The sequence below is a fragment of the Centruroides vittatus genome, unplaced genomic scaffold (genome assembly GCF_030686945.1).
Source record: "Centruroides vittatus isolate TY-2023 unplaced genomic scaffold, ASM3068694v2 contig_1215, whole genome shotgun sequence".
In the NCBI taxonomy this organism is placed as follows: domain Eukaryota; kingdom Metazoa; phylum Arthropoda; class Arachnida; order Scorpiones; family Buthidae; genus Centruroides; species Centruroides vittatus.
In genome coordinates, this window is record NW_027120777.1 from 619,697 (window position 1) to 630,887 (window position 11,191).

Here is an 11,191-nt window from a genome sequence, read left to right on the forward strand (position 1 = left end):
GAGTTATACTGTAGTTGAAAATTAAAAAAAGAAAAACATTAAAAATTTGACCAAAGTCTTAAAATAATGCGAAAACCATTTACTAATAATGTATCTCGCTGTTTATTAATAAAAATAATTATTGTATTTATATAAAATAAAATAAAAAATATATTTTATTTTTTTTAAATGAAATAAAATATATATTTCATTGTAAACATCTTCAGAATAAAGCAATGTACCTTTAACAGTGGATGAAAAACTAGTGTTTTCAACCCAGTTAATGGGTCTTCCTCATGCATAGACTACTAGACTGAAAATGTTAGCATTTCTCCATCCTTACTCATTGTTAGAGGTACCTTGCTTCATTAAATTAACCAGTAATAGTAAGATTTGAAGTTTTTCAAATATTTAGAAATAAATTTGTTAGATGAACATAAAAATTATTTAGAAAATAGTTATGCTTTATTGGAATGTTTTTAATATTATCTTGAATACATTCCCACATTTAATGTTGCGAAAAAAAACTACATTATTAAAAACATTTTTCTAAATTTATCATCATCAAATACTTTTAGACAATATTTCAGGACAATACCTGAAAAAAGATCTTCAAAACACTGAAATATCAATGAACAGTAATGAGCTTTAATGAACTTGATGAACTTAAATATCCATGAACAATAATGAACTTTACATCATAGCTATGTTCATTATTGTTCATGGATATTGACTGACTAAAGATACATGACTAAATTTTTTTTAAATTAATATTAAAAAATATATATCTATCACATTAACTATCATATTAAAAATATAATTGAAGTTTTAAATATTTACCATTAACCTCTACCACATTAAACATAAAATAATTCCAGTTATCAAAATGAGAAAGATTTGTAGTGCAGCCAAAAGATTAGCATTCAAAAGTCTACGCTTTAGATCTAGACCAGTGATGGGCAACTTTATCAGGATGCAGGCCGCAAGTAAACTTCTTAGGCATCCAACGACCTTATGCATTTTTTCTTATGAAGTTGCAAGCTTTAAAACTTGGTGAGTACCAACATACTCCATAACTGTCAGTACACTAGATACTAAAATATATGCCAATGATATGCAAACTAGTAAAATATAGTTTATTTTCATCTTTTTATTGGTTAAGATTAATTTGAATGTCACTGTTGCAAATATCAGGTTAATTAGGATTGTAGTGACAAGGTAGAAAAAATAAAAATAAAATGATATTCATAAAAACATATAATTTATTCATGTTCTATTCAGCATCTCATTCTTGACTTCCATATAATAATCAAAGGGTTTTTGCTACTCCCTAACAATCCTAAGGCTCCCTCTGTCTAGTCACATTTGCCAAATATACAAAATTACCAGTGGGCTTTTCATTTCATGGTTTATTAAGAAATAAATTTGATCACCACCATTGATGGTACACTTTAATTTATTAATGTAGTATTAATTTGTACTTTTATCAATGCCTTGTAAATGTTTTTGCTGTCAAAGCTAGAGCATTGATAGGAAAAGCTTTAAACTTGTAGCTTTTAATGACAGAATATTTAGATAAAATGAAACAAAATTAACATGTTATATGTTAAATATAGTACAATGCCACCTGTCATCTGTGATTTCATCTGACAGCAAACATACTCCATATTAATTAACCTGAAGAAGACCGGAAAATATGGTCGAAAACATTTGTATTACAATTAAATACAATAAATCATGTATCATAATTTTAAAAACTAATTTTTTAAAATGATGATACTATTTATTTGTAAACTTATTTGAATATAAAAAATATATAGAAAAACAGATAAATCTATGTTATAAATTTTAAAAATTGTTTCTTCTATTTTACTCAATCTCCATATTAGCCAACATTTTCAGTTGCCTAACATACTTTTAGTCCTATTTACATCAAATAAATAAGACTATTGTATTTGTACTGCATATACTTCCTTCCATATTATCTTTTCCATTCTTTAGTTTTTGAAATTTTATATTGGCACTCATGAATTATATGAAAGAATTCATGAATGCAAAACTTTTTAATTTAAAAATTTTTCTTTTATCTTTTGAACTTTTTTTACTACCAAATTTACAATATTTTTATGGTTAATTTTTTTCTAAATTCTTTTTATACATCTTGTTTGCTGGTTTCCAAATTTTCAACCAGTGTAAGGATATTCTGAAAGCCTGATGTTGCTTTAAATATCAAAATTTTGTTCTTTTCTATCATCATTTTTATGTCTAAGAGATTAAAAACACTTATAAACTAATAATTATGAATACCATATTTCCTCAATTAAACCCTGGTAATATATTTTTAAAATGTATGTATGTACTCTCCAGAATTTTTTTAGTAACCAGGGTTTATTATAATTGGATAAAAATTGAAATACTTGCGCATTTTTAGATCTATAAAAACTGTTTACTGACTATTGGGTTATAGCTACAACATTTGAAATAATTACTATTTTCACAGTTAACCTAACTCAGTTGTTATATTGTCATTCATGTCCATTTCAATGTCATCAGAATTGGTATTCAGTACTTTCTTCAGGTTCAAACTCACCATCTTCCTAATTATAATTTAGCTGATATTTAGTTCCATTCACAAACTCAGTTGTAAGTTTTCCATGCTCAATACTCAATGATTGTTTAATTTTATTTCCAAAAGTGTTTTTTGAACCTTGGAATTTATATTCCAAGGTTCAAAAAAAGTTTTGGGTTCAGAGCACTGTCCAACTCTAGATAATTTGAAGAGAGATTTTTAGTTAAATTTCTTGTCACTCTAAATTACATTATCCTATATCTGTTGAAATGCAAACATGTATTTCAACATGTTTCCCATACTTTTCAACCTGGGGTATATTTGAGACTGGGTATCATTGTTAACACTACCATTATTTCTTTAGATTTATTCAAAAACTGGGGTTTATTTGAATCCCAAGGTTTAATTGAAGAAATACTGCAGTTATCAAAACTTGTCTTGTTACTAAATAATAGCATTCTAATTTCTATAAACATAAAACTTTCAAAATTGATACAAATAGTTGCATTGCAATATACAGTATGTTAATATACTAGCTCCTTGTTATGTAATATATCTAAATGAACAATACAGTGACACATGTTTTTTTGACTTCCAAATACGAAAATGCTTTAGCCAATAATGGATAGCTAGATCAGTTATATCACACCATCTGTTACATCACTCATTTAGTTTGTCTCCCTAAATGCACAATGTAAAGAGGAGTTACTGTAATTAAAATAAATATTAATCATTTACAGTAGTGAAATCAAAATCTTAGGAAACAGAACCTTGCAAAACAATACTACAAAAAAAATATCAGTTATAGTATTAACATGTATGTCATATAAATAGAAAAGTGCTTGTACAACTATTCAAAAAACTAAACAAATTCAAAATTTTTCTCTTGAATTCTTTCTGTATTTTAAAACATTTTTATCACAATTAACACACCAAAATATTGAAATCTTATGCAGATTTCCAAAACAAAGATTCATTTTTATATAGTCAAAATGTTTATAATAATTACATAAAATGCCAGTCTTAAGAGAATTGCAATTTTAGATATTTATTTTTTCCTATTTATACATCTAAAAATATGTAAAAAATAAATTAAATAAAAACATCCACAAGTAATAATTTCTTACTCAGAAGTATCTGAAGAACATGCAAAATTACATACTATTTGTACATAATTACTATTATAAAAATTACTGGATATATACATATAATGATGTCTTTCTTGTTAATGAAAATACTTAAAGAAAATTTATGCAGTATGATCTAAAGGTTCACATGACAACTGGGTGATGGTTAACTGGGCAAGTCACCATGGATAATAGTAAACTGAGCGACAGTTAACTAGGAGACCATCATTTGAGCAACAGAAACTTAAAAATTTTTGCATACTTAGCAAGCATACAAGTTTGCAGATATTATTTATTTTTTGTATATATTGGTAATATATATATATATATATATATATAAATATGGTTAAGACTTATGAGGTATGTTATAAGTTACAAACATTTCCAACTTAAGGAAATGTTTTGGAACAATGCACTGTAGCATTGTTAATTATCGTATGTTCGAAGCAGTTAAAGCACATCAAAGGAAAGTTCTCCAAAACAAAAATTCTTCAAAAAAATTTGTTTTTTTGTTTTAATGTATATTGTATTTAATGTAATGTATATTTAATTTTATGTAATTGTTGTCTTTGTTTTTATGTACCTACATTTGTTAATTTTGAGGATAGATATCAACTGTCCTTTGAGACTTTACTTGTAAAAATAGATAAATAAATAATGTATGTAACATGTATAAATATGTTTGTTAATTACAAAATCGTTCTTTTACCTCGTTCAACTTGTTTTTTAAAAAATATTATTTAAATTTTCTGGAGAGCATATCAATAGAAAAGAATAGTTATTTTAATAAATAAAACAACAAATTTTGTTTTTGTTTATTACTGATCTCTTGTTTTGTCACCCAGTTAGCAGTAGCCCAGTTGTCCAACTAGGCAATGGTAAGTGGATGATGATAGTGTCCCATGTAAAGTCCCTCTGCAGTGGACCACATCCATGTGGCTCAGCTGAGTGGTGACATCATAACTTACTCTAATTCTTTCAACACACAGTCTGCTGGGACATCATTACTTTGTTCCTGAAAGCTCCTCCTGTTTTCCAGACCCACTATAAAGGCACTTTACAATCACACTGTATAAAAGAAATATGAACACAAATAACAAAATACCAAGTGATCATAATTATAGTACCCTTATTCAATGCTATCTAGAGATATTTGGCATGCTAAATGCAATGAAGTCTGGTTTGGTGTCATTTCGGACATGTACTAATATTTTTTTTATGAAAATATCTTTACCAAACTCATCACTATAGCACTTTTGTTGCTATAAAAAATGAAAAACCAGTTTCCATTGCATAAGTGCATATTTTACAGCCAAATTTTGGCTTAAAAGTGACCACAACTGTTGAATGTAATCCTTATTATCAGTTATAATGGCCATCATCTTTCCAGAATTTGCATTTCTTTATGAAGTTGTTATATGACAACAATAGCAATATTGCAGCTGCATTTCAGGAAATTTGCTGTTGTAAGAATTTTCAGCAAAGACCAGTGACTCCATTAGCTCTCAGAAGAATGAACAGTCAGTTCAAGAAAACCAGACATCTGGGAAATGATGGCAACCCAGATGATGGCAATCATTTCACAAGTCACTGAAGATGTTAACACAACTATCATTGAACAGCCAATGAATAATATTACAGGTTCCAGTAGTGCATCTGCAGTGTTACAGTTAGTTTTGCCACCAGGCTAATTTTCACCCAGACAAGCCAATTTTTAAATTCATGATCAGGATTGATTATTAATTTGTCCGGTTTTCGTATAAATTGCAAAATTATGATAAAACAAAATAAATTTATAAAAATATTTGCGAGTATTTTATTTTAACAGTTAAACACTAACTTTACACCCCCACCCAAACTTACCCCTAGGCTAAGAATGCGACTATGCAGACGCAAATTTAGTAGCAAGCCATATAGTTCTCGCAAAGAAAAATGTACACAGGCAAGAAGTGAGAAATCTCATTGGTATGAATGAATTTCTGGTTCTTGCACATATCTGACAGGGTTTGTTTGATATTTATCACGTCTCGCCTCTTCTTGCCATATATTCTCACTCGCGTCTGCATAGTTGCAGCCTAAGAGTGACAGAAAATGAACTTTCAAAATTCTAACTTGCAAATATCTCTGGCAAATATTAGGTCTGTTCCAACACAAGTCCCTAACTGGTTTAAAACTGGCATGCACATTATTCAGTTCTTGGCTGTAAAATGACATTGTGCATGCCTCATACGGTTTCAAATTCAAACCAGTCAGGGACTTGTGTTGGAACAAACCTATTGTCCAGGTCAACAATTTTGAAAAGGTGGAAACACTAGTTACAGTTGTTAGATTATCCTATGGCACAGTGCAGAATGTTACTAAGAAAGTTTACCAAGGTGGTGTTTGATTTGTTAATACTAAGAAATACTCAACACATTAGTTGTAACCTAATTACAATACTTCTTAGTGCTCTCCGAGTGAAAAGAAATTTATGATCCTGATCCAAACTCTAACTTCAATAGTGATAATGCCTTGAATCAGTCAATTTGTTCTTCAGATAGTAATTCATTCAAATTTATTATGAAGATACTTAAAAATTGGTTTATTGAGGACATGATTGTCACTTGTAGTATCAGAAGGGGTGAGTTTTAGTAATATTTTTTTTATGGAAATGTTTTCTGCATGCCCTGAACTGTTACAACAGTAAATTTGATTGCATTTAGACAACTAAATATCTCTCTAGACCAGTGGTTTCCAACTTGTGTTCCAAAGACCCTAGGGTTCTGACAATAAAATTTGGGATTCTGCAATAAAGTTAGTTTTTTATTCACAGTTTATTTCACAGTAAATAAATTTTTCACACATTTTAGAGTTTTAAAATTATTAATATTCCATAGAAAAAGAGGACCTGCACACAGATTCTGCATGGCTCACATATGTGGAAAATGAAATCCATTGAGTCTAATGGTAGAAAAATCAAATCATGTATTTGATTCTTTATATTCCAAAACTAGTGTTCATTACCATCAGAGAAACTTGCCCAAGAAATAAAAATATTTGAATACTTTTGTGTCTATTTAGTGATTCCAAAAAAAATCAAATGCATTCAGTTGTCTCCTTAGACCAGTTCCAACCACATTTGCTGACAAAATCTGTAATAATTAATGCAAAAGATTACCTTTGTGTTAATTATTAGTTTAAATTAATATTTGCTTTTCCATTATTTTTGATCTTTTAATTTGTTGTTTTATTCATAAACAACAAATTTTATACACAAGTTTTATTAAAATAAGTTGGAAACTGCTGTTCTAGGCAGTGTTGTATAAGAGTATTTTAATTAAGATCACCCAGTATAATAAAAAAAAATTCAACAACAAAATTAATGTCAAATTTACTAAATTTTAATTAATTAAACATTATGAAAGCTAGATAAGGTTTCAGACATTTCAAATTTTGCAAAATTTGCATTTTAAATAAAAAGTAACAGACTTGACTATTCTTGGCATTAAATGATTTTGTTTTATTTTGAATAAGAAATCAAATTAAATTGATACTGCTTTTGATAGCAAATAATATGTTAAATGTGATCAAAACTTTATTTTCATAAGAAATAAATACATACACTTTTTGATTTTATGTATTTGTTAAATCAAATATTCTATTATTAATTATGACAGTGTATTTTAAACACGTATATGCTTATGATTCATACAATATGATTCACAAAATGTTAACCACATGCATTGTGACTTTCGGAATGCGATACATATGATTAGATAAAATATGTTAAATTGCATATGCAGAGTTTTAATTGTATTCAATAATTAAACAGACTAGATAACATATAAATACTTCTAAAAGGATAAATAACAATCAGTTGTCAGAGACAAAAATCAACCAGTTCAACAACCGGTTAACTGATTGGTAACTATAATTACCAATCAGATTAAAATGCTTGGAATTGAATAGTTATAAAATAAAATTATTTACTTATTGTCTAAATAACAAATCTTAAGTTCTTAAAATATAATAGTTATAACAACTCATATTAATAGTAACTTATCACACTAACTCATAGGTACTGTACATCTTAACATTATGTATTGATATTCATCATTACTCAATTAATAGATAATTTAATTCAGATAGTCAAATAAGTTTTACTTTAAGAAATATTTTAGGTCATAATGTGATCAACTTCAGCTTACAGATCTGGAGATGATCAGATTGACCTAATATGTTTCTTAAAATAAAACTTCCCGGACCACCTGATTTAAATTGTGTATTCATTGAAATTATTACAGGGTCAAGTTTCACAAACTTTTATGATACCAATTATATATATAAAGTAAATTTGATAAGTAATCACAACTCAAATCTCTGACCCTAATTTCTTGATATCCAATAACAGATATAATCTGTATTCTGTTTCATGCTCTCAAGCTAAACACTAAATTTTATTGCTTTCAAAGTTCTATTGTAATAATTACACTATCCAATATGATTTTACCTCAAAGGAAATAAAGATGGTGTCTTATCAATTTCAATGCCTACATTTTGAAAATCAGCAAGAAAATGTAATATATCATCAGACCTAGCTAAACATATATATAAGCAGCTAAACATTTGAATTTTAAAAGGTTTTTAGAACATTGGCAGTTGAATTTTTGAATGTCTTTAGCATTTGCTTTTTTAAAATTATTTTGAATATAACAGTAATAAGGAAGATCAGTAGAGTACTAGCAGCTAAATTTTCAAATATAATGGTAATAAGGATGATTGATGAAATATTCATCTTTCTTATTCTAATATCTGAAAAGGACCTCTAGAGATCGAAAATGTTTGTATTTATGAGAAATATAGGTACTGGAAGTTGTATTATAAATGCAAGTTTGCTCTAACATATTATAATTTTCAGATATCAAAGCCCTTAGTACATCTGATATTTGTGCATTACCAATGTAAAGTAGATGATGTAACATCAATATTAGGAATTAATACCATAGGAAGCACTTTCAGATAAGTAAAACAAGCTGCTGAAACTTTAAACTGATAGCCCATGTTCATAAACCAAGCACATTGTTTAAAGTGCTTTAAACTGGAAGTGAGCTTTGTTGCTAGGTTGTGGGACAGTTGTTGAGACAGATGTTATTCAAATAAATCTTCATTTATACTCAACAAATTAAATTTATCTCTAGAATTTAATAAGAAGCTATAGCAACCATAACTGAACAGATTACAGTAACTTCTGCTCTTTGAAACATCAGATATAATCAGTATAATCAACCAAAGTAGGAATCTGCCCTTGCTGATTTGTTACTAGCTGAAACAGTGCAAATAAAGAATCAAAACAACATTAGAATGGCTTTCACAGATTTATGCTACAATCATAAGCTATTTTGTACTGTACCATTATACAAAGATGCATATAGGTTTTTCCCCTTGCACGATAAGAATATTTCAAGGTGATTTTTGAAATCTGGAGAATTTTTTCTATCGAAATCACCTGTTTTAATGCCAGAGTATAAAAGATATTTTTTGTTGAATAGTGTTATTGAAATGACACAACTGTAAATCTTACAATAACTTATTTAACTAAAATTTTTATGTAACTGGTATATAACTTTAAATCTTGTATACTGTTTACATTTCAATCTTAATAATTTTTTAAACTAAATTGTATACATCAAGATATAATTTATAAACTACATTTTCATATACAAGATTAATATTTTAATTAAAATAGTTGAGAACAAAATCTCATCTATTATACATTGGCAATCCATTATATTATTTTCCTCAAATTTTGCCATATTTGATAAAGAATTTTATCAGTAACTCATTACATTTAATTCATAAATCTTTAATTTATATTCATCATCAGCATTTTTTTATATTATCAGCATTATGCTTGATTGGGTAAGCTAAATATTTTATTATTGCACAATAAGCATTATTAAAACAAAATTTTTTTATAAATTTTTATTGAGATTTGTTTAACGTTTCATATATATTTTATTCACGACCTCTGTTAGCCGGGACGAAGATTCCCATTTGCCACACTGCATAAATTAGTGAATTTATTCATTTTAGTTTGCAATTTCATTACATTTTTACATCATAACCCAATTTAATCTCGGATACAGTATCACTTTGTACACAATATAACTTTAAGAATATGTAATGAAATGAAAATTTTAAGTATATAATTTATATACTTATACAAATCATTAAAATGTGTTGTAAGATATGTGAAAATAATTTATAAATTTAAAAAATTGAAGAAAGGAAAAAAAAAAACAGCACAATTAAAAAATTCCTTGAGATTCTAAGATATAATTTTAAGTAATTGCAACATATATAACTCGTCAAGCATAAAGTTGCATCTGTCAAAAAAGAGCATTGCCCTCTTCGTGCGCATTCTAGCATTACGCATTCTACCATTTCTTCACTTCCGGTACACCCATGCTGATGACGACATCGATGTTATTTCCGGTGTAACCTCGATTTGGCTAAGGGCAAAACAATATTTGCTCATACATGGCAAGTGTTCAAAAAATTACCGTTTAATTGTCTATTACACACGAAAGATTTTGGTAATTTCGAAATCGACAATCTTAACGGAATGATTTTGTTCGTAATCTAATCACAAATCACGAAATTATAAGGATTTTTAATACTGGTTAAGCCTTGTCTACATTATTATTATTAAAGATCAAGGACGTTACGAGGCCCGAGACTTTTAAATCTGATACAAGAGATATCAATGCCGAATACCACCATGGCTGCCAAGCAAATTATATACCAGATCCGTGAGCTTATTCAATAGATTAAATGCACTCACCTCCAAACTTGAGTTCTTCGTAATGCGACTACGTAATAGATGGATGATACCTGTTGATAACCGGTGCAATTTGATAACAAATTTCCCCCTGTTAATAACTATAGTGCAACCCAATTTCCATCCGTATCTTACTAGATACTGTGCCCTACCTGAAGACGTCACCCCGGTGGCCCCCGCAAACCGGATACCACTCGACCAGTGCCAGCAGGAAGATACGGTACAAGGCCATCAGCATGGTGCACGTATAATACACATAGAAACTATCGACATCTGGCGGTGGGTTACAGTGTGATCCACGTGTGCGCTTCCGTATTGATCCGTTTGTTAATTGTCGGTTGCTTTTTTATTTATTTATTTATTTATTATTTTAAGGAATTTACTGCGGTTCAGATATGCAACATAACTGTTGACAAATAAGAGTCTACTATAAATTGTTAAAACAAGATTGGGTGCTAAATGTATGGTATTGAAGTGTATTTGAAAGCAGTTTTAAACTGTACGTTGAATAAATTCGTTTTTTAATATAATTATATACGTAAAAATTGCATACTTATTAAGTTTATTATAGAGGAAGGTAGCGATTGTATATATATATATATATATGTGTGTATATATATAACAAGAAATTAGGATTGCTGAAATACGGAATTTGTAAGAGTGACTTGAATAAAACTTGTTCTTACATAAGTTTTT

The 11,191-nt window shown here is 28.3% G+C and overlaps 1 protein-coding gene across 1 annotated transcript in view; it reads right to left on the reverse strand.

Moving 5' to 3' along the window:
• Positions 1–10,770, reverse strand: part of LOC136986767 (zinc finger protein 26-like) — a 30,092-nt gene extending 19,322 nt beyond the window's left edge. Inside the window, exon 1 of the mRNA XM_067284369.1 lies at positions 10,499–10,770. The gene's annotated coding sequence lies outside the window, so the exon portion shown is untranslated. The remainder of the gene's footprint in view (positions 1–10,498) is intronic.
• Between the last annotated feature and the right edge of the window lie 421 nt (positions 10,771–11,191).